The sequence below is a fragment of the Nomascus leucogenys genome, chromosome X (assembly GCF_006542625.1).
Source record: "Nomascus leucogenys isolate Asia chromosome X, Asia_NLE_v1, whole genome shotgun sequence".
Lineage (NCBI taxonomy): Eukaryota > Metazoa > Chordata > Mammalia > Primates > Hylobatidae > Nomascus > Nomascus leucogenys.
The window spans coordinates 102,697,946-102,723,503 of record NC_044406.1 but is presented as its reverse complement, the minus strand read 5'-3'; the positions used below and the strand labels follow the sequence as shown (position 1 = coordinate 102,723,503).

The following is a 25,558-nucleotide window of genomic DNA, read 5'->3' as shown; positions in this document are numbered from 1 at the left end:
CTGGCTAACACAGTGAAACCCCGTCTCTACTAAAAATACAAAAAATTAGCTGGGCGTGGTGGCGGGCGCCTGTAGTCCCAGCTACTTGGGAGGCTGAGGCAGGAGAATGGCATGAACCTGGGAGGCGGAGCTTGCAGTGAGCCGAGATCACGCCACTGCACTCCAGGCTGGGCGACAGAGCGAGACTCTGTCTCAAAAAAAAAAAAAGAAAAAAAAAGAGAGAGAGAAAAAAATGGTTGTAGAGAAAAAAATCCCTGAGTTGAGCAAATGTGATTAAGAGGGTAGAGTGTAGAAGGGTTGCCACCTGAAAACTACAGGAAAAAATATTTAACTATAGGATTGATTAATATGACTGATCAACCTGATAGATAAAGCAGTTGAAGGCCCTTCGTGTGCCATATCACCAAACACATTTTTACTGTTTCTTTTGCTAATGTTCTTTTGTATAAGATTAGGCAGGTTAGCAAACCATTATAATTCTCAATTTCCTCTTCTATAAATTGATACAAAATTAACTTCTCCCCTGAAGGATTGTTATTTAAAAAAAAAAGAAAGGTATATTTGCACTACTAGATAGCACATATATCTGAAATACGTTATAATGGTTAAGAATTTAGTCTCTGGAACATATGAATCATCATGTAAATTCCAGTTCTGCCACTTCCTAGCTGAATGACTTTGGACAAGTTGTTAAGAACTCAGTGTCTCAGTTTCTTTACCGGTAAAATGGGGACAGTAATATAGTACTTGTTTCACTGGATTGTTGTGAGGATTCAATAATATAATGTAAATAGAATGCCTGTCAGAACGAAAAAAAAAAAAGCTCTCTTCATATAAATAACAAAGAAAAAACCTTCCGGCCAGGTGCAGTGGCTCATGCCTGTAATCTCAGCACTTTGGGGGTTCTGAGGTGGGAGGATTGCGTTAGCCCAGGAGTTCGAGATCAGCCTGAGCAACATAGGGAATTCCTGTCTCAAAAAAAAAAAAAAAAAAAGAAAACAAAAGAAAAGAAAAAAGAAAGAATGAAAGAAATAACGAAAGAAAGAAAGAGAGAGAAAAAACTTTGGAAAAGAAAGAAAAGTCATTTGACTAGTTTTCTTGCTTTTCCACCTTGCTGTTTTGATTTTGGAAATAAAAAGTACTAAATCTATTTTTTGAACTAAATCACAGAAATAATAAATTTCCTAGACAGTCTAATAATTTTCTTGCCTAAGTTGAGTTTAACTTTCTAATTTCTAGCAGGGAAATTATTTCCTGAATTTTTAATTTATGTATGATTATCAAAGGATAGTCCAAGACAACGGTGAAACTCATTGAAGCTGACCAAAGAACTTGTGCTTCATATGCCCCATGCACCCAGAACTAGAGAGCCCTAGCCAATCTGGAACCACTAAAAGGATTATTGAAAGCTTGTGAAGTAAAAAATTGCAGCAGAGGCTGACTGGCCTTTTGCCAGTAAAATCATGTTAGACCTGTTTTGTTCATATGTGATTGAATTGGCTTGCAACAAAACATACAGTTATGAGGCCAAAACATTGACCTTTTCTGAATCACTAAGAAAAATCCACCAATTGAATTGAAAACATCAAACTCCAAGATTATGTACCTACTCCTTAAATCACAACAAATTTAATATCTAAGTTCCAACCACAAAGTGGGCAGTTATGCGTTCGGAGGGAAAATAAATAAATTGGTTTCAATATACACAGATATTTAGCAGTCAAACATTTTGTTACAAATATTTCCTATACTACGCAACCCCTCTTTTCATTCTCTTTTATAAAGCCATCACGTCTAAGAATATCCCTCCAAAATTAAGAAGAAAAAGATAAAACTTTTAACAAACTAGGAAGAAAGGAAAATTGCTTAACTTGATATATGATTAATCTAAAAGCCTACAGGAAACATTATGTTTAGAAACCCCTACACACATTACAATTGAGGATGTGGCAAGGATTCCCTGTATCAAACTATTTACCAATATACCAGAGGTCCTAGCCATTACAACAAGTCAGGGAAGAAGTTGGTATAAGGACAGGAAAGGAAGAAATAAAAGTGGCATTATTCATAGATGAGATTGTGTATGTAGAAAGTTCCAAAGAGTCTATAAGCTATTGAAATTAATAAGTGAATTATCAAGGTCACTGAATATGAGATCAAATAATTATGTTTCTGAACTTTGTATAAATAGAATTATAGAGTATGCACTTGTTTTCATATCTAGCTTCCTTCACATCTCATTATTTTTATAAGACTCATCCAAGTGGTTGCATAGAAGTCCATTGTGTGAATATACAATCAGTTTTTTATTCATTCTATACTTGAGCATTTGAGTTTTTCCAGTTCTTGTCTATTATGAATAATGCTGTTAAGAACATTCTTGTACGTATGTTTGGTGCATTTATTTTTACATTTCTCGTGTATATTATTAAGAGAAAACTTGCTGGATCATAGGCTATTCACTTTAGTATAGCATGCCAAACAATCTTCTCAAGTGGTTGTATAAATTTACATTCCCGGCCGGCGCGGTGGCTCACGCCTGTAATCCCAGCACTTTGGGAAGCAGAGGCGGGCGGATCACGAGGTCAGGAGATCCAGAACATCCTGGCTAACAAAGTGAAAATCTGTCTCTAGTAAAAATACAAAAAAAGTAGCCAGGCGTGGTGGCTGCTACTTCTTATCCTTTAAATTTTTATTTTATGCTTGTTTCTGAAATATACAAATATAATTATTTGATCTTATATTCAGGGACCTTGATAATGTACTTATTAATTTCAATAGCTTTCTTATACACTCTTTAGGACTTTCTACATACACAGTCTCATCTATGAATAATGACAGTTTTATTTCTTCCTTTTCTGTCCTTATACCACTTTTTCCCTGCCTTGTTATACTGGCTAGGACCTCTGGTATATTGGTAAGTAGATTGATACGGAGCATTCTTGTCTCACCCCCAGTTGTAATGTGTATGGGGGATCTTTTAACATTTCACTCCTAAACATAATGTTTCCTGTAGACTTTTAGTTTAAATAACCATGTATCAGGCTAAAAAATTTTCCTTTCTTCCTAATTTGTTAAAAGTTTTGTCTTTTTTTTCATTTTGAGGGGTATTAGATTTTATAAATTGCTTTCTCTGCATCTACTGAGGTAAAATATAAATATCTCCTTGATTCTATTAATATGAATTACATTCATTGATTTTAAAATGTTAAACCAGCCTTGTGTTTTGGAAATAAACCTAACCTTTCTGGGATATATATATGTTTTAATATAGCGCTGTATTTTATTTGATGATATGTTAGGATTTTTCATTATATATTCTTTTGAAAGCTTCAAAAATTTAACAACACGAAAATTTATGTCAATAAGTAACAGATCTACATTGGCAATTTTAATGACTGAATTCTTTCTCATAATTATGTAGTATAATTTAAATTCATAATTGAATATTTATTTTCAAAATTTTGCTATCATAAACAGCACTTTACTGTACACCATTAAGCATACATATTTAACTTGTACCTATGTTCCAAAGCACTAATTAATACTACCTTTTTGATATATATGTACCTTAATACATACCAACTGTTTAAGAATTAGAAACCCAGATTTTCTGGTTGCTTTCTATATGTTTGCTGAGTAGCAGAAGCCCCCTAATGTATAATTCTTGAGGTTGCTACTATTAGCTCTGACTGGAGATTGATACCTATTCCAAGGAAAATAGGACCTGGGAAGTCAAATATCTAAATACCTTAGCACTAAAATGGAAAATAACATGGGAAAATACTTTATGAAACAGTGGAATTCAGTCTCAGGAAAACTTAGACAATGACAAGAACAAGGGAATGAAGTAAGAAATACCTGGTTCACATACCATTTACCAGCTGTGTAATCTTAGGCAAATTAGCTCTTGCTGTAACCTTGATTCTTCACCAATACCATAGAAATATATGAATATTAGAGGATTGTTAAGAGGTTAAAATGAGCAGCTCCTACTACTGCGTCTTTTACAAAGTGAGCATGTAATAAGTGATAATTTGCTTCAGTTTCTCATTAGTCAAAAGGCTGTTTTTAAAAAGAAAGAGAGTCTAGAAAGAGTTTGCTAGTTTTTCATTAAAGAGGCTCAGAAAGAAATTTCTTCTTTTCTATGTCAGAATCTTCCCTTTAACCTTAATTCATAAAAAATAGAATACTTTCTATACTTGGAAACTGCCCTGGGGGAAAAAAAGATCTACATTATTAATGAGAGCATTTATTTTCCATAGTCATCAAAATGCCAATGTAAATATCTTCTCTGTGTGACTTTTTAACTTGTCATCCAAGGCTAAAAAGCCAGGGTGAAGTCCCAATTTAGAGATGACTAATTAGGATCAGATTGTTTCTTAGTTATGAAATAATTGAGTCACACTCCCAGTCTACACGTTTTGATCTGAGGGTGGTGACATAAAATTAACAGAAAGCACTTGGGATTTGATGCATTAGTTAATTATTTAAACTTAACTGGCACTCATGCCAGAGATACCTATTTTTTAGTGACAATCATACACATGCAAGGCAAAATCCAGCAGGCTCATCTCTTTGTACTTCAACTCCTGTTCATAGTCCTATCTTCTGGAGCTCCAAGAGTTAATGTAAACCTTATTTACGTGACAATCCTTCAACTCTTTAAAGTCAGTGCTAATTTCTCAGTGCACTTTTTAATAAGGATTGTTATGTAAATCCAGTTTACAAAAAAAAACCAATAAACTTATGAAAGTTCAGGTTGAACTCATTTTTAAGAAAATAACACATGGGCCGGGAGCAGTGGCTCATGCCTGTAATCCCAGCACTTTGGGAGGCCAAGGCAGGCACATCACGAGGTCAAGAGGTTGAGACCATCCTGGCTAACATGATAAAACCCCATCTCTACTAAAAATACAAAACTTAGCTGAGCGTGGTGGTGCACGCCTGTAGTCCCCAGCTACTCAGGAGGCTGAGGCAGGAGAATTGCTTGAACCCAAGAAGCAGAGGTTGCAGTGAGCTGAGATCGTGCCACTGCACTCCAGCCCAGTGACAGATCGTGATTCTGTCTCAAATAAAATAAAATAAAATAAAATAAAATAAAATAACACTTGATATCTGCTTCTGTAGGATAAGACCACTCACATATTTATCAAACAACCCAAATCAATATTCCCATAAAATAAGTGGTCAGTTAAAAAAGATATGAAGTTCACCCTTTGCTAATATATTAAGGTATAGCATCAACATTGGAATATCTGGACAATTTTAAAATTTCTCAATAAATGTTGACTTATCAAAATGTTGAACTGATGACTTAGAAATAGTAAAGAAGAGGTTATAAATGCCCTCTCTTTTTGAATTTTTCAAAAATCTTGCTAGAGAGTAAAGGACAGTTGCGGTCTGCAGGAAAACTGCTCAAGTACTATTGGTGTTGGGAATTACTCTCCTAGAAGCCAAAAAAATTAGGGTTCTAAGAGACCTTTAAAATCACTAGTTCAACCCTTGTATTAGTCTGTTTTCATGCTGCTGATAAAGATATACCCAAGACTGGGCAATTTACAAAAGAAAGAGTTTATTGGAATTACAATTTCACCTGGCTGGGGAGGCCTCAAAATCATGGCAGAAGGTGAAAAGCACGTCTCACATGGGGGAAGACAAGAGAAAAGAGCTTGTGCAGGCAAACTCCCTTTTTTAAAGTCATCAGATCTCATGAGGCTTATTCACCATCACAAGAACAGCACAGGAAAAACCCACCCTCATGATTCAATTAACTCCCACCAGGTTCCTCCCACAACATATGGGAATTGTGGGAGTTACAATTCAAGATGAGGTTTGGGTGGGGACTGCACCAAACCATATCATTCTGCCCCTGGCCCCTCCCAAATCTCATGTCCTCACATTTCAAAACCAATCATGTCTTCCCAACAGTTCCCCAAAGTCTTAACTCATTTCAGCATCAACTCAAAAGTTCACAGTCCAAATAAAATCAAAAGCAATTCAGTTACTTCCTAGATACACTGGGGGTACAGGCATTGGGTAAATACAGCCATTCCAAATGGGAAGAATTAGCCAAAACGTAGGAGCTACATGCCCCATGCAAGTCTGAAATCCAGCAGGGCAGTCAAATCTTAAAGCTCCAAAATGATCTCCTTTGATTCCATGTCTCACATCTATGCCATGCTGATTCAAGAGGTGGGTTCCCATGGTCTTGAGCAGTTCCGCCCCTGTGGCTTTGCAGGGTCCAGCCTCCCTCCTGGCTGCTTTCATGGGCTGGCATTGACTGTCTGCAGCTTTTCCAGGCACACAGTGCAAGCTGTCAGTGGATCTACCATTCTGGGGTCTGGAGGACGGTGGCCTTTTTCTCACAGCTCCACTAGGCAGTGCCCCAGTGGGTACTTTGTGTAGGGACTTCAACCCCACGTTTACCTTCTGCATTGCCATAGCAGAGGTTCTCCATGAGGATCCCGCCCCTGCAGCAAATTTCTGCCTGGACATCCAGGCGTTTTCATACATCCTCTAAAATCTAGGCAGAGGTTCCCGAAGCTTAATTATTGACTTCTGTGCTCCAGCAGGCTCAACACCATGAAGATGCCAAGGCTTGGGGCTTGCACCCTCTGAATACACAGTCCAAGCTGTATCTTGGCCCCTTTTAGTCACAGTTGGAGTGGCTGGGATGCAGGACACTAAGTCCCTAGGCTGCACACAGCACAGGGACCCTGGACCCAGCCCAGGAAATTATTTTTTCCCCCTAGGCCTCTGGGCCTGTGATGGCAGGGGCTGCCTAGAAGGTCTCTGACATGCCCTGGAGACATTTTCCCCATTGTCTTGGAGATTAACATTTGGCTCCTCATTACTTATGCAAATTTCTGAAGCCAGCTTGAATTTCTCCTTAGAAAATGAGTTTTTCTTTTCTATCACATCATCAAGCTGCAAAATGTCCAAACTTTTAAGTTGTGTGTCCCTTTTAAAACTGAATGCTTTTAACAACACCAAAGTCACCTCTTGAATGCTTTGCTGCATAGAAACTTTTTCTGTCAGCTACCCTAAATTATCTCCCTCAAGTTCAAAGTTCCACAAATCTTTAGGGCAGGGCCAAAATGCCGCCAATCTCTTTGCTAAAACGTAGCAAGAGTCACCTTTATTCCAGTTCCCAACAAGTTCCTCATCTCCATCTGAGACCACCCCAGCCTGGATTTCATTGTCCATATCATTAGCATTTTGGTCAAAGCCATTTAACAAGTATCTAGGAAGTTCCAAACTTTCCCACATATTCCTGTCTTCTTCTGAGCCCTCCAAATTGTTCCAATCTTTGCCTGTTACCCAGTTCCAAAGTCGCTTCCACATTTCTGGGTATCTTTATAGCAGCATCCCACTCTACTGGTAACAAATTACTGTATTAGTCTGTTCTCATGCTGCTAATAAAGACACACCCAAGACTGGGTAATTTATAAAGGAAAAAGTTTTAATGGACTTCACAGTTCCACGTGGCTGGGGAGGCCTCTCAATCATGACAGAAGGAAAAGGAGAAGCAAAGCCATGTCTTACATGGCAGCAGGCAAGAGAGAATGAGGCCCAAGTGGAAGGGGAAGTCTCTTTTAAAACCGTCAGACATCATGAGACTTATTCACTACCATGAGAACAGTATGATTCAATTATCTCCCACTGGGTCCCTCCAATAATACATGGAAATTATAGGTGCTACAATTCAAGATGAGATTTGTGTGGGGGCACAGCCAAATCATATCAAGGCTATTATAATAATTTAGCCAACAGCTGGTGGACTAAGAAGGTAACAGTGGAGACAGAGAGAAGTAGTCAGAATCTGGATCAATCTTAAGGAAAATGTCCATGTGATTTCTAAGGTATTAGTTGTGAAATAAGAATGAAATAAATGAGCCAAAGCTTAAAGACTAGAAAGATGGAGCTCCCCAATAATTGAGATGGCAAAAACTGTGGGAGGAGTGGGGCTATGTGAGGCAAGGTAGATGAACAGGAGTTTCATTTTTCATGTGTTTACTTTGAGATGCCTATTATACATTCAAGTGGAGGTTTTGAGTAGGCATTGTACATGTGAATTTGGAGCTCTATGGAGAAGTCTGGGATAAAGATATAAATTTAGAAGTTGTCAACATTTCATTAACATATAAATGAAATTTAAAACTGTGATAGAGGATTAGATCAACAGGATTGAGAGAACAGAGATCAGAGATATGAGGACTGAGCTGTTGAGAAATATGGTATCCCTTCAGTATTGACAGGTAGGATAGATGAGAAGGAGCCAGCAAAGGAAATGAACACGGAGCAACCTACTATATAGAAATAAAACCAGGAGGGGGTGGTGTTATATAACCAAGGGAATATAGTGCACCAAGGAGAAAGGAGTGATCAATTGAGCAAATGTGGCTGAGGGCTGAGAATGAATCAATGGACTTTGCACTGTGGAAGTCATTGAGAATATTGACCACACTAACTTCAGTTTATGGTAGCAACAAAGTCTGATGAGTTGGTTTATAAGAGTATGAATCAGAAAACATGGAAATAGTAAATATGGGCAATTCTAGGACTAGAACTGAAGTAGTCACAGATACAGTAGTCCCAAGGTAGATGCAGAAGTTTCAGGAATTCAATTTACAGATAACGTTGTCAGGTAAAATTTCAAATAAACTCTTGTTAGTATAAATATGCTGAATATAATATTTGGGACATATTTACATTAGAAATTATTTTTATTTATATTAAATTCACATTTAACAAGGCATCCTGTGTTTTAACTGACAACTCCAGCTACAGACAAGTCCTAACAGGGCTGATGTGAAGTTAAAATTTCCAATACTTCCAAGTCTGCCCAGAAAATTCTGAAAATGCTCCCGGCTTCCTAGAAACTTCTGAAAATGTTATGCAGAGAACAAGATAACTAATGAAATAATGCAAAGGGCTGGAGCATGTGACTCTGAGGCACAGACAAAACTGATTAATAAATATTCTGTCTTCATCTGGGCCCCTTTGAATAAAAAGGTAAAGCAACTAACACAGCCCGAGGCTACTCTTTGGCAAGAAATTTAAATATACTCAGTCATTCAGGCTCAGACAACCTCCAGGAACCTACAAGTGGAAAGAAAAGGTGGTTTTTCCTATGCAAAGTCATTCACCAAAATGGAGAGTAGTGGGTTATACAGTTGGGTGGGAGAACATTTTCTTTCTATGATATATGACCAAACACAATTAAGGTTAATAAAGGAATAGGAGAACCAAGTGACTTATTTAAATATGACTTATTTATATAGTATGTATAATAACAGTCCATATAACAAAGTTACCTTGAACAGTTACCATGTGTCACCAAAAAGACAGGAATGTTTGATTTTATTTTAAAGATTGATAACATGCTGAATATACTTTATAACTAATATTGTTACATTTCAATATTGCTGAGAGTAAATTTTTACAGTTCTCATCACAAAAAAGGTAAAGTTCATGCCCTCAAAGCACCCTACAAAGTGGTAAGGCAGAAGACAATAGAATAATCGTAATAATTTCCACTATTTCTTTGTCCTCACCTCCTACCTTTCACCTCCTTCAGGACCCCAATACAGCCCACTGGGATGACCTGCTCCACTTCTGGATCTTTGTACTTGCTGTTCCCTTTGCCTATAACATTCATTCTTCAGATATCCAGATATCACTGTGGCTCACTGCCTCACCTACTTTAAGACTTTGTTCAAATATCAACTTATCAGAGAGGCTGTCTATGATCCTCTGATATAAAATAACATCTGTCTCTTTCTGTCCCTGTACTCTGCTTTATTTTTCTCCACATCACTTCACTTTTTAAAATTCTATATATTTGCTGTTTAATTGGCTATTACCTGTCTCAGCCAACTAAAATGTCAACTGCATAAAGCAGATATTTGGTCTGTTTTATTATTGTATTACCTGCACAAACAGTAGTGCCTAGCTCAAAGTAGGGTCTCAAATATTTGTTGAATAAATAACACTGCTGTATTTTTCCAGGAACTGTGCTAGGCAATTTATATATGGTAGCTGATTTAATTGTATCCTCACTACAATCCTATAAAGTAGGCAGCATTCATCTCATTTTCTAGATAAGGAAACAAACCCAGAATTTAACTGAATATGGTAGACAGAATAATGCTACCTTCCCAAAGATATCCATCCGCATTTTAACCTCTGGTACCTGTGAATATGATATGTTAACGTCGCAAAGGGTTATTAAGGATTACAGAGGGAATTAAGGTTGCCAGTCCTGGATTAGCTAAATGGGCCTAATGTAATCACAAGCTAAATATTCATCAATGGATGAATGGATCAAAAAATGTGGTACATGTACACAATAGAATACTATTCAGCTTAACAAGGAAGGAAATCCTGTCTTTTGTGACACATAGATGAACCTGGAGGACATAATGTTGAGTGAAATAAGCCAGGTACAGAAAGATAAATACTGCATAATCTCACTTACATGTGGAATCTAAAAAAGTCAAACAATGCAGAGAGTAGAATGGTCGTTATCATGGGTTTGGAGGAGTGGGGCAGGGAAGAAATGGCTAGAGTTAATCAGAGAGTACAAAGTTTGAGTTAGGAGGAATACATTCTGGTGCTCTATTGTACAGTATGGTGACTACAGTCACCAATACTGTACTGTGTACTTGAAAATTTCTAAAAGAGTGAGTTTTCAATGTTCTCACCACAAAAACATGATTAGCATGTGAGGCAATGATATATTAATTAGCTTGATTTATCATTCCACAATGTATGTATATAAACATCACATTGTACCCCACAAGTATATGCAATAATAATCAATTGTTTTAAAAAATGGAAGAGGGAGGCAGAGAAAAAGATCAGAGTGATACAGTGTGAGAAAAGAAAGGAGACTCCAAGCCAAGAAAAATGGACAGTCTCTAAGAGCTGAAAAAGGAAAGGGAACATATACTCTCGCAGAGCATACAAAAAGAAATGCAGCCCTGCTGACACCTTGATTTTAGCCCAGCGAGACTCGTGTCAGACTTCTGACCTCCAGAACTGTAAGATTATAAATTAGTGTTATTAAGTCAGTAAATTTGTAGCAATGTGTTACTGTAGCAGTAAAAAAAAAAAAAAAATACACTGAGTTATATAAGATCAGCCAGTTTGTGTTAGAGACATATTTTAAACACAGCTCTATCTGATTCTTATACATTCTGCACTGTCTGGGACAGACACAAAATGCTACGGGAGGTCACGGTAAAGAGAGATCACTTATAACTGGGAAATGAGAAAAGACTTCATGACAAAATTAGAATTTGAAGTGGGCCTTGAGGAATTTATACGGCTTCAAATAGCGAATGTATCAAAACAGCCTAATGTTGTCCTTCAATCAAAAAATGAATACAAAAACTGTGGTATATTCACACAATTGTATACTACTCAGAAATAAAATAATCAACTGCTGTATGTACAATAACAAAGATACATCTCAGGCATTTTACTGAAAGAAATCAAACAAAGAATAGTACACACAATATGGTTACAATTTTATGAAGTATAAGAACAGGCAAAATCTTTATTGTTAGAAGTCCAAAAGTGGTTTCTGGGAGGGAGGAAAACCAAGTGGAAAAGGGTGCAAGTGAAATTCCTGCAGTGATAAAATGATCTTATTTTGTGTGGTGGTTATGTGGGTGTAAATAATTTTTAAAATCTGTCAAACTGAACACTTAAAATGTTTTCATGTTACTCTGTTAATTATACCTCAAAAAATGTTGACTGTGGCCACAGAGGGTATCTGCCAAAGAGAAAGCATAAGCAAGTGTAGAGAAACAAGAGGCATGGGCCAAATGCAGAAAAAAAACCATAGTGCAGTTGGCTTAGAGAAGTCCTCAAGCCCAGCTACACATTAGAATCACCTGAAAAGTGTTTAAAACTACAGGTGCCAATCCCAACCCAGAGACTCCATTTTATTTGGTTTGTGGTGAACCCCAAATGTCAATATTTTATAAGATCCCAGTTGGCTCTTATATAAATGCAGGTTTGAAAACCAGGAGCTGAGAGTATAAACAATGTAAGAGACAAATTGTGAATGTCCTGGAACACATAAGGAGTTTCAGTTTGTTTAGATTGGAATGCAAATATATGAAAGGATTTTAAACAGGAGGGGTGAAATAATCAGAGATAAGCTTTAAGAATATTCTTCTCACACCTGTGTCCCTGGGCAAGTACACCTAGAGGTGGAGAGGCAAATTAGGAGACCGGCCCAAAGGCAATCAAAAGGAGGAAAGACTTTTTTGGATAAAGAAGGGAAAGTTGAAGAGGAGAGGTTTGTTTAGTTTTGACTTGTTTGTGTTTGTGGTATCTGTGGTATATGCAGGTAGAAATGTTTACTAGATAATGGAATACATGGAGCTAGAGCTCAAAAGGGAGGTCTTGGATAGAGACATACAGGTTATAATCACTTGGATCAGTGACATTAATTAATAACTGTGAAAGTGTAAGAAGAAAAAAGGACCAAAGACTAAGCCCTCAGGAATGCCCACATCAAAGATCTCAGTAGATAGCATCAAATAAAAAGCAAATGCAGCAGTGAAATTGATAACTGGATAAGCCTGTTGAATTCGAAATTAGTAAGTCATTGACAAAGCTGCTTCATTAGAATGGGTAGAGTAGAATTAAGATTAGAAGAAGCTGAGCAATAAATGGACTACTAGAAAGTAGAACAAATATTAAACCAAAACCTCAGTTTCCTCATCTGTAAAATGGGACAAAAACACTCCATTCCACAGGAAGTGTTGGTGAGGCTGAAATGAAGCAATGTTTAAATCACTTAGCTCAGCATCAGGAGCTCTTATCAGAAATTATTGTTGTTATTGGCATTATTGTATAAGAAGATGGGCGGTAGCTTCAGGGACTAGTAATGCCATATCAGCATTTTGTTTTGCTTCATTTGATGTTGTTTTAGGATGGGCAATCATTGATTAGAACTATACATAAAGAAGAAGACACCAATACAGATGAAGAAATTGAACATTCCAGAGAGAGAGGAGCATGATCCTAAAGGAAGTAAGAGTGAATAAGGGTAAAGACAGAGGAACTAACTTTGGAAAGAAAGGGACTCATTTTTCTTTTGAGTTGGGTGGGAAAGAGGATATTTAAAGACCTAAAATAGTTGTTAATAGAGGAAATGTGAAGAAGCAATGGGAGCATGAAAGAGATGTACTGAAAAATTTTATATCAGATTGCCTCAATCTTTTGCCAAAAATAGAAGGTATGATCATCTAATATGAGTGAGGATAGTGGAGTTACAGTGGGTATTGTTTTCAATGGAAAAGCTTACAATAAATTCTGAGGATGCAATAAAATATTAGTTAAGAGACAACTGAGTGGTATTGAGGACCCAGCTGAGGGCAGTATAAATTGTCATTAAATCGTGATAGCATGATTTTTAAACAACCTTGGAATCCTAGAGTGAGAACAGAGTAAGATGATGTAAGTAAGATTGATGTAAGATGTAAGGTTATAGTAAGATTTGATGTAAGATGTAAGTAAGATGATGGCTACCTAGGTTTGGAGGTCAGCAAAGAAGTAGGGGATAAACCCAAAAGGGTAAAAAGTAAATTATAGGGATTAGCAAAGCACTTTAAAATGGTTCCCTATGGAAAGAAGTAAATTAAGCCAATCAGGGTGAAGTAGTGGATAAATAGGGCAGATTAAAGGAATCATAAACCACAATGAAAACTAAAGAAATATACAAATTCAATTGATTCAGCAGGTGAGAAGAAATGAATATTGGAAAAAGATCATTGTGATTCTGATTCCAGGGATCGCTATGAAATCTGAAATCTAAAAATGTTCTTACTCTATTTTACCTTATGAGAAAATGACTTCGGGTAATAATGAAAAGAATGTGGCTCCAGCCACATTGACTTTCTTTCAGGTCCTTAAATATGTGATGCTCCCTCTAACCACAGGACCTTTCCACATGCTATCTCCTCTGCCTCATTCAGTGCCACCCTCCCTCACCTAGTTAACTCACACTCATTCTCCAATTATTATTATTTTTTTGAGACGGGGTCTTACTCTGTTACCCCAGGCTAGAGAACAGTGACAAAATCACGGCTCACTGCAGCCTCGATTTCTTGGGCTTAAGCAATCCTCCCACCTCACCTTCCCATATAGTGGGACCACATGTGTGAGCCCCTATGCCTGGTAATTTTTTTTTATTTTTAGTAGAGACAGGGTCTCTCTACATTGTCAAGGCTGATCTCAAACTCCTGGGCTCAAGTGAGCCTTCTGCCTCAGCCTCACAGAATGCTGGGATTACAGGTGTGAGCCATATGCCTGTAAATTGGCTTAAGAATAATAATTCTTAAGATAACGCACCTGACCTCATCTTTCATTTCTGAATTTAAGTGTGACTTTCCCCAACAAGCCTCCCATGACCTCTCAGACAAAGATATGTTTTCATGGTGCTATGTAGCTCTTGTCCCAGGACTTGTTACAGTTGCAATTCTAAATCCATTTCTCTGATCATTTCATTACTATCTCGCACAAAGTAAGACTTCAACAGACACTTAGTGAATTGATGTGGTATTTGAAAATATATGAGCTATAAGAAATCAATTTGCCTGAGGGTTTTTTAAGCAATAACTACAAAAGACTTTCTTATATAACGGAGAATTGTACTGGTCAAATTACCTCCCTAGTACTCCTTTTTGAGAAATTCTTCAGAGCTTATGATGCATATTTTTTAATTTATTTACTCTTTGAGGGTAAAATTCAGGTTTGGCAACATCAAATGTTATCATTTGTTGATTTTGCCTTACAGAAACCCAAAGTGTAGAAAGGTGGGTAAACAAGCAGTGTAACAACACCATTTTGGTCCGAAACTGAGCCATGATCTTAAAACAATGAGATACATTCTTAAGTGGTTTTTAATCTGCATCCAAAAACAACTACCATAGGGGTTATGCCCATAATTAAACATTCCCATTAGCTGTTCCAGTTTCTGGTTCATTGTCCTTAAATAATCATATTTCTTTAATGTTACATCTAATATACTTACCTGTTTCCTTTGGAGCCTGGGAGCTAAATGAATGGTGAACATTAGCATGCATGGCAGTTCTCTATATTTTGTTGATGTGTTTGGAAAACTGTAGCAGCTCCTGTATTATTATTGCCACTATTATTATTCTTAAGCTCTGTATTTTCCAAGGTACTCTAGTCGAGGGATAATGACATATTACAATGACAGTCACAAAGCATGGCTCTGCCTCTACCTACTCTGTAGAAATTCCAACCCCCTTCATACATCTTCCAAATAGCTCTGGGGGTCCACGGGGAGAATTTTCCATGTGTTCTTTAGCTATGCTGTGGCATTCACCATCCGCCTTTCCCCAACTCTCTTTCTACTCCTGTCTCTGACCAGGTATCCTACAAACACTAATGCCAGAAAGTCACAATCCCACCAAAGGGGCAATTGATGCTGATGCCTGCCAGAAGCACTGCTTCAACTTCCAGTGTTTACCCATATTAGCATCAAGTCTGCCACTATTCATTTTGGAGGGAGCTAATATCTGCAACAAGGGCACTGGCTTCGTCTGTTGCTACTGAAACCACTGGCACAGTCTACTGCCTCCTACTGTCTCTGCAGGAGTGGCTGGCACCACCACTGCTGATGTAAAGCATTCTCATCCACCTAAGAGATTGGAATGAAACAGCCCTTTTGGCTTTTACTCAGTGTCATTACAGTGCCTCAGGCTAAGACTCAGGCAAGATTCCAGATGGGCTGGGACAGAGGACAACCTGAATTATAGCACATATTCTACGTTCAGAAAACCCTCTCCTCTCTCACCATAGCCAATTGCTCTTTTAACCAAGCAAAAAAATAACATCGAAATGTTATTTGGGACATGTGGAAGGAGAAGGGAAGGAGTTTGATTATTTGTTTATAATTAACTACATAAACTTTTAACATAAAACTACAGTTTGAGATGAGGGTGTTAATATATACAGCTCACCTAAGCATTATTAGGTTCTGGGGCTAAGGATGTAATTGGTAGCTTATCTATAGCCGATGAAACTGAGGCAACAAAACAAATTAAAATACATTACATAAATCCACTAAAACTATCCTTCACTTATTCGAACTCAGCTTTTATCTATTTAATAATATTCATTGCAAAGGAATATAAGTAATTTACATTTAATTTGTTATATTGAATATCCCTTGTAATGATTGTGCTTACATAAAATCTACAGGTACTAATAGTAGTTAGTATTTATGTAACACATACTACTTGCCAAGCACTGTAATGTATTTGTGGATTATTTTATTTCATTCTCACAAACCTTCTAGATAGCTTCTATGATCAGCTCCATGTTACAGATGAGGAAACTAAGGCTTAGAAAAAATAAATGATCTTCACAGATACACAAAGCTGGTAAACAAAGAAGCCAGGAATGAAACTCAGTCAGTCCTTAGCGTCTATGCTTGTAATAACCTCGTCTTAAAATTACTGGACACTACTGTGGCCTGAGGTGAAGGAGCAGAAATGATGAGCTCATCCTAAGGAGCCGGCCTGGTTGATATCCAGACTTCCACTGGCCTACTATGGTAGATTATCTTGTTTTAGATTTATGTATGCACAGGGGACAACTAGAGGGCATCTGAAAATTGCCAAGACAACTAGAAGTCGAGGGACCAAAACCTCAGAAAATAGAGGCACAGAGAGGTACACTAACATGCTACAAGTGGCTTTTCCCTCTGGGACATTTGCCTCTTATAGGGTGAGAGACTGGCAAGCGAGGCAGAGCGCTCTGGATAGGAGGGAGAGAAGCAACAGAGTTTTTGGCAAACTCACAAGACTAGAAGAAAAATAAATGGAGTTTGTGCTCACTTCAGCAGCACGTATACTGAAATTGGAACGATACAGAGAAGATTAGCATGTCCCCTGCACAAGGATGACAAGCAAATTTGTGAGTGTTCCATATTTTTCAGTGAGATACCGTCTCACGCCAGTCAGAATGACGATTACTAAAAGTCAAGAAGCAACAAACGCTGGCAAGGCTTTGGAGAAATAGGAACTTTTTTTTTTTTTTTTTTTGAGACAGAGTCTTGTTCTGTCCCCCAGGCTGCAGTGCAGTGGCGCGATTTCGGCTCACTGCAAGCTCCACCTCCTGGGTTCACGCCATTCTCCTGCCTCAGCCTCCTGAGTAGCTGGGACTACAGGCACCCGCCAACACGCCCAGCTAATTTTTTGTATTTTTAGTAGAGACGGGGTTTCACAGTGTTAGCCAGGATGGTCTTGATCTCCTGACCTCGTGATCCGCCCGCCTCGGTCTCCCAAAGTGCTGGGATTACAGGCTTGAGCCACCACGCCCGGCCAGAAATCAGAACATTTTTACACTGTTGGTGGGGATGTAAATTAGTTCAACCATTGTGAAAGACAGTGTGGCACTTCTTCAAGGACCTAGAACCAGAAATACCATTTGACTCAGCAATCCCCTTACTGGGTATATATCCAAAGGAATATAAATCATTTTACTATAAAGATACATGCACATGTATGTTTATCGCAGCACTGCTTACAATAGCAAAGACATGGAACGAACCCAAATGCCCATCAATGATAGACTGGATACAGAAAATGTTGTACATATACACCATGGAATACTATGCAGCCATAAAAAAGAATGAGACCATGTCCTTTGCAGGGACATGGATGAAGCTGGAAGCCATCATCCTCAGCAAACTAACACAGGAACAGAAAAACAAACACCACATGTTCTCACTCATACGTGGGAGCTGAACAATGAGAACACATGGACACAGGGAGGGGAGCAACACACACCGGGGCCTGTCGGGGGGTGGGGTGGATGGGAGGGACAGCTTCAAGACAAATAGCTAATGCACGTGGGGCTTAAAACCTAGGTGATGGTTGATAGGTACAGCAAACCACCATGGCACACGTATACCTATGTAACAAACCTTCACATTCTGCACATGTATCCAGGAATGTAAAGTAAAATTAAAAAAAAAATCATTGGACCAAATAAATAAGTAAATAAAGGGAGTTTGAGCCCGTCAAGAGAACCAGAACTTTAATGACCAACATCTCAGCCCAGAGAGAAGAGAGAAAGTAAAGTGAGCTGGACACTCTGCTATTTTCCACCATGAAGATTTGCTGAATTCATCTGCTGTGTGAAGCAACAGCCTAAGTAATAAGCTAAGTAGAAAGCTACTGAACAGTGGAGCCAAGTTTTCAAGTAGTTTCTTAGTTCTGAGTTTCCACAAAACAGGAGAGGTTCTAGTAAACACAGATGCTCTTAGCTGAGATCCCTAACAAGCTATACTATAGGCCTAACACAAAATTTAGATTGAGACGCAAAAAGAAAAAAAGAAAAAATCTTGCAACCCAAGCAAAAATCAGCTTAGTCCCAGATTGGATCAAGGCAATCTGTCCTTAAACAGGCTGCTCACCAGAGGCCAGAATGAATCCACTCTATAGGAGAATAATATCATCCAGAATTGCTATAATTTTTAATATACAATGTCCAGTAGTTTCTCAAACATAATGTCCAGAACTCAATCAGGTAGTAGAGAAAGCATTACTTACCAAAAAATATAAATTCAGGAAAGGATGAAGAACAACGGAAAGATTAATAACTTAGTAAATATAAGTTAATATTGACTGTACAAAAAGTTAATAATAAAGTCTTGTGTGGTAAAAAAAATAGGAAGAATTAAGATGCATAACAACAATACAAAGGACTAAAACAGAAATGGACATAAACTACTATTAAGTCATAACATTATCAAGGAAGAAGTTTAACTACTAATTTATATTAAACAGCATGAAATCAAGGAGGCATGTGATTCTAGGGCTGTGATTCTCATTGTAGTCTCAGGACCTTTTTCCACTCTTAAAAATAATTGAGGACCCCAGTGAGCTTTTGTTTTGTGAGTTGCATTTGTTAATATTTGTCATATAAGAAATTAAAACTGAGATGTTTTAAAAAACATTTATTCATTTATTCATTTGGAAATAACAGCATGTTAGGTGTGGTGGTGCCTGTCTGTAGTCCCAGATACTCAGGAGGCTGAAGCAGGAGAATAACTTGAGCCCAGGAGTTCGAGGCTGCAGTGAGCTATGATCACACCACTGCACTTCAGCCCAGCTCTATTTTTCGAGTAAGACCCCAGCTCTAAAAACAAATAAATAAACAAAATAAAAAGTGTATAAAAGCAGTAAACCAATAAGCCCATTACGCAAATTATATAATTATATGAAAAATAACTACTATTCAAAACAAAAAATATAGTGACAGTAATAGTGTTGTTTTTATGTTTCTGCAAATTGTTTAAATATCTGACTTAGTAGAAGACGGTTTTAGCCTCATATCTGCTATTGTATTCAATCTGTTGTGAAATCACACCCAGTGGAGGCTCTAGAGCATTCCACTATATTTTCATGGAAGAAAAGGGGAGGAAGGGCAAAATATATTAACATTACTAATAAAAATAATTGTTATCTCAGACTCCTGAAAGACTTTTGGGCACCCCTAGAAGCCCCTGGACCACATTTTGAGAACCATGGCCTTAAAGACGCCAGTGAAATGATAGTAAAATAATGTATACTTAAAAAACTAATAGATAAAAATATAGAGATATAGAGAATAATTAATTGTTTCATTCCGAATTAAGGTTAAAAAGGACAGAAAAAGGAACACAAACACATGGAAATAATAGAAAATAAGATAGTAATTGAACAATTGCATTAAGTGTAAATGGACCAACGCTCTAATTAAAATACAAAGTTTGACAATATGGATTTTTTAAAATGTTGCTTATAAACTATGGAACATGCTCATGGATAGGACAAATCAATATCATTAAACTGGCCATACGTCCCAAAGCAATTTACAGATTCAGTAGTATTCTTGTCAAAATTACCAATATCATTTTTCACAGAAAGAGAAAAAAACTATTCTAAAAATCATATGGAACCAAAAAAGAGCCTGAATAGCCAAAGCAGTCCTAAAGCAAAAAGAACAAAGCTGGAGGCATCACAGGAACCAACTTCAAACTACACTATAAGCGCTACAAGACTACAGGAACTGAAACAGTATGGTACTAGTACAAAAACAAACAGAGCAATGGAACAGAATATAGAATCCAGAAAGAAATCTACACAACTACAGACATCTGATCAACTTTTGACAAAGTTGACAAAAATAAGCAATAGGGAAAGGACTCCCTATCAATAAATGATTCTGGGATAAGTGGCTAGCCATATGCAGAAGAATGAAACTTGACCCCCTACCTTTTACTCTGTACAAAAATTAACTCAAGATAGACCAAAAATTTAAATGTAGGACTTCAAACTATGAAAATCCTAGAAAAAAACCTAGGAAATAACCCTCTTGACATCAGCTTTAGCAAAGAATTTATGGCTAAGTCCCCAAAAGCAATTGCAACAAAACCAAGAATTGACAGGTTGGACCTAATTAAACTAAAGAGCTTCTGCACAGCAGAAGTAACTATAACAGAGTAAACAGACAACATATAGAATGGGAGGAAAATATTCACAAACTCTGCATCTGACTAAGGTCTAATATCCAGAATCTACAAGTAACTTAAATCAACAAGCAAAATAATAATAATAATAATAATAATAATAATAGCTAAAAAAAGTAAATCATGTCCTTTGCAGCAATGTAGATGGAGCTGGAGGCCATTATCCTAAGAGAATTAATGCAGAAACAGAAAGACATATACTGCATGTTCTCACTTATATGTGGGAGCTAAACATTGAGTAAACGTGGACATGAAGATGGGGACAATGGACATTGAGGACTACAGGATGGGGGAAGGAGGGAAGGGGTAGTGGGCTGAAAAACTAACGATTGAGTACTATGCTCGCTACCTAGTTAACAGGATCATCTGTACCCCAAACCTCAGCATCATACACTGTATCCATGTTACAAAGCTGTACATGTATCCGCTGAATCCAAAATAAAAGCTGAAAAAAAATAAAATAATGGGACAAAAATATTATTTAAACACTAATTAAAAGAAAGCTGGTATAGCTCTACTAATAGCAAAGTAGACCTTGAGGCAAGAAGCATTATTAGAGATAAAATGGGATACTACAAAATGATGAAAAGCTCAATCCACTTAGAAAATAAAACAATTCTAAATGTGTAAAGATCTTTAAAATTGCTTTAAAATATGTGCAAAAAATCTGGAAGAACTAAAAGAAAGATAGAAAACTACTTTCATAATGAATGATAGCTAATAAAAGATAAAATTGGGCCGAGCACGGTGGCTCACGCCTGTAATCCCAGCACTTTGGGAGGCCAAGGCGGCCGGATCATGACGTCAAGAAATCGAGACCATCCTGGCCAACATGGTGAAACCCTGTCTCTACTAAAACTACAAAAATTAGCTGGGTGTGGTGGCGTGCACCTGTAGTCGCAGCTACTCAGGAGGCTGAGACAAGATAGTCGCTTGAACCCGGGAGGCAGAGGTTGCAGTGAGCCGAGATTGTGTCATTGCACTCCAGCCTGGTGACACAGCAAGACTCTGTATAAAAAAGAAAAGAAAAAAGAAAAAGAAAAAGATAAAATCGGTAAACAAAAGTGAAATAATATAGAAGTCCTAACCATCATGAGAAACAAAAATGACGTAATCAACATTTTTGAGCACTGAAATTGAGAAAGAATAAACATTTACCAAAATTTACCATGTGTGGATCATAAGGTAAGCCTGAACACAACTTAAAGGTCTGAAATTAGTTGTATCATTGTTGCTATACAGAAGCGCAACTGATTTTTGTAAGTTGATTTCATATCCTGCAACTTTACTGAATTCCTTAATTAGTTCTAATAGTTGCTTTGTGGAGTTTTCAGAGTTTTCTACATATAAGATCATGAAATCTGCAAACAGAGATAGTTCCAAAAATGAAATTAAGAAAGCAATAACATTTACAATAAGCACCAAAAACAGATAAAACACTTAAGAATAAGCCTAATTAGAAAGTTAAAGACTCGTACACGGAAAACTATAAATTGCTGATGAACAAAATTGAAGAAAACTTAAATGGGAAGACATCCCGTTTTCATGGACTGGAAGAATTAATATTGTTAAAATATCTATACTACACAAAGTGGTCTACAGATTCAATGTAATCTCTATCAAAATCCCAAAGACATTTTTTAGAGAAATAGAAAAAAAAAATCCTAAAATTCATGGGGAACCAAAACATACCCCCAAATAGCCAAAGACATCTGAGTAAGAAGAACAAAGCTAGAGGCATCACACTAAATGATTTCATAATATAGTAAAAAGCTACAATAATAAAGAGAGTATGGTACTGACACAAAGACATACAAATTGATGAATAGAATAGAATAGAGCCCAGAAATAAATCCTCACATCTATGGTCAACTGATCTTTGACAAGGATTTCAAGAATACACAATGGGAAAAGGACAGTTTCTTCAATAAATGGTGTTGGAAAAACTGAATATCCACATGCAAAATAAGTAAACTGGATCCTTATTTTTTTTACCATTTGTAAAAATTAACCTAAACTAGATCAAAACACAAATGAAGGACCCGAGACTGTAAAACTGGTAAAAGAAAACATAATGGAAAAGCTCCATGACATTTGTTCAGGCCATGTATTTTTTGGATATGACACCAAAAGCATAGGCAACAAAAGCAAAAATAGACAAGTGGAATTGAATCAAACTAAAAAAAACTTTGTACAGCAAAGGAAATAATCAACAGAGTAAAAATGCCATCTATAAAATAGGAGAAAATATATGCAAACCATGTATCTGATGTGGAGTTAATTTTCAATATATATAAGGAGCTCTGAAAATGCAATAGCAGCCGGGCACGGTGGCTCACACCTGTAATCCTAGCACTTTGGGAGGCCAAGGCAGGTGGATCGCCTGAGGTCAGGAGTTCAAGACCAGCCTAGCCAACATGGCGAAATCCCATCTCTACTAAAAATACAAAAATTAGCTGGGTGTGGTGGAGGGAGCCTGTAATCCCAGCTACTTGGGAGGCTGATGCAGGAGAACCGCTTGAATCCGGGAGGTTGCGGATGCAGTGAGCCGAGATCGTGCCATTGCACTCCAGTCTGGGCAACAGAGCGAGACTGTCTCAAAAAAAAAAAAAAAAAAAAGCAATAGCAAATACAATACAATAAAATAAAATAAAATACCCTTTTTTAAAAATGGGGAAAGACTTGAATAGACATTTCTTCATAGCAGACATACAAATGACCAACAAATACATGAAAAGATGCTCAACATTGCTAATCATCAGTGAAATGCAAATCAAAACCAGGATGAGATATCACTTCATACCCATTAGAATGGCTATGATGGGGAAAAAAAAAAAGTGTTGGCTTTGTACACTGTTAGTAAGAATATAAAATGGTACAGCCACAATGGAAAACAGTACAGAGGTTCCTCAAAAAAGTAAAAATAGAGCTATCATATGATTCAACAATTCTACTTCTGGGTATATATCAAAAAGAGTTGAAATGAGGATCTTAAAGAGATAGCTGCACTCTGATGTTTATTGCAGCATTATTCACAATAGCCAAGATATGGCAACAAACCAAATGTACATTGACAGATGAATGGCTAAAGAAAGTATGGAATATTATTCAGCCTTTAAAAAGAAAATTCTACCATTTGCAACAACACTCATGGAACTGGAACATATTATGCTAAGTGAAATGTCACAGAAAGACAAATACTGCATGATTCTTCTTAATATGAGGCACATGAAATAGTTAAAAGTATAAAAGTAGACCATAGAATGATGGTTATCAGGGGATGAAGAGAGGAATGAGTTGTTTTTCAATGGGTATAAAGTTACAGTTATACAATATATGTACATTCCAGAGATCTGCTGTACAACATAGTGCCTGTAGTTAACAATTAGGTATTGTGTACTTAAAAATTTGTTGAGAGTGAATCTAATGTTCTTACAACAGCAACACATAAATAAACTTTTGGAGGTGATGGATATGTTTATTACCTGGATTGTGGTAATAGTAACATGAGTGTGTACATATGTCAAAAATTGTCAAATCGTATACATTAATTATGTGCAATTTTGTATAACAATTATACTTCAAAAAAGCTGGAAAAAAAGATGACTGAAATCATTCAGAATATGCTGTCTGACCACAGTGGAATAAAACTCAAAATAAACTAAAAATAGACTATAATATCCCCAAATAATTACAAATTAAGCAATATGCCTTTATATAAACTGTAAGCCAAAAACATTTTCGTAGAAATTAGAATATACATTTAAGTAAATGATGATGGAAATGCTTCTATTACAACTTACGGACGCAACTAAATTAATGCTTAGAGAAAAATCTATAGCCCTACCTAAATGCATGTATTTGAAAATAAGAAAGCCTAAAAGTCAATGATCAAAAATCATTCTCAAAAAGTTAAAGATATAGTAAATGAAAATGAAAGGCAGTAGAAGGAAAAAGCGATAGATGTGACAGCATAAATTAATCAAATAGAAAAGAAACAATAGAAGTGTTTTTTAAAAGCTGCATTTTTGTAAGGAATAATATAATTGATAAACTCTTGGCAAGACTGACCATGAAAAAAAATTAGAGAAAGCTCTAATTATCAGCATCAGAAATGCAAAAACATATAAATACACATTCTAATATTTTTTAAAGTGTTGGAACAATTTGATATTTGTTTGTAAAATGATTAATCTTGGCCTCTATTTCACACCATACACAAAAAATTAATTTGAGATGAATAGATTTAAATATGAAATCAAAAACAATAAGTCCTCTTGAAGAACATATAGGAAAGTATCCTATCCATAGGTCAAGTATCCGTGACCTTGGATTTGGCTAAGATATATTAAACAGGACGCAGACTTTACTCCCTGGAGCTAAGCTAGTGCCTGAAACGTAATAGATATTTAATAAATGCTTATTGTGTCCCTGCTACCCCAAGACACCTATCACATGGCCCTCTTTCCTAAATGCCATGCTTTAAACTTTTCTTTTCTTTCCTTTTCTTTTTTTTTTTTTTTTTTTGAGACAGAGTCTCGCTCTGTTGCCTAGGTTGGAGTGCAGCTGCTCAATCTCGGCTCACTGCAACCTTATCTCCCAGGTTCAAGCAATTCTCCTGCCTCAGCCTCCTGAGTAGCTGGGACTACAGGTGCCCATCACCACGCCCAGCTAATTTTTTTTGTATTTTAGTAGAGACGGGATTTCACCGTGTTGCCCAGGCTCCTCTCTAACTCCTGAGCTCAGGCAATCTGCCCGCCTAGGCCTCCCGAAGTGCTAGGATTACAGGCGTGAGCCACCGTGCCCCGCCCAAATTTTCTTATATGTATATATTTTTTTTTTTATTATACTTTACGTTCTAGGGTACATGTGCACAACGTGCAGGTTTGTTACATATGTACACATGTGCCATTAATGTCTATGTGGAAAGCATTGTGCTATGCACTTTATAGGATTGTTGGGTTTCATCCTCTCAATGACTCTGTG

At 37.0% G+C, this 25,558-nt stretch overlaps 1 non-coding gene across 1 annotated transcript; it reads left to right on the top strand.

Moving 5' to 3' along the window:
- Window positions 1–16,884: 16,884 nt before the first annotated feature.
- Window positions 16,885–16,990, top strand: LOC115833376. The gene has a single exon (XR_004028814.1). It is a non-coding gene; the product is annotated as a U6 spliceosomal RNA (small nuclear RNA).
- The last annotated feature ends 8,568 nt before the right edge of the window (window positions 16,991–25,558 follow it).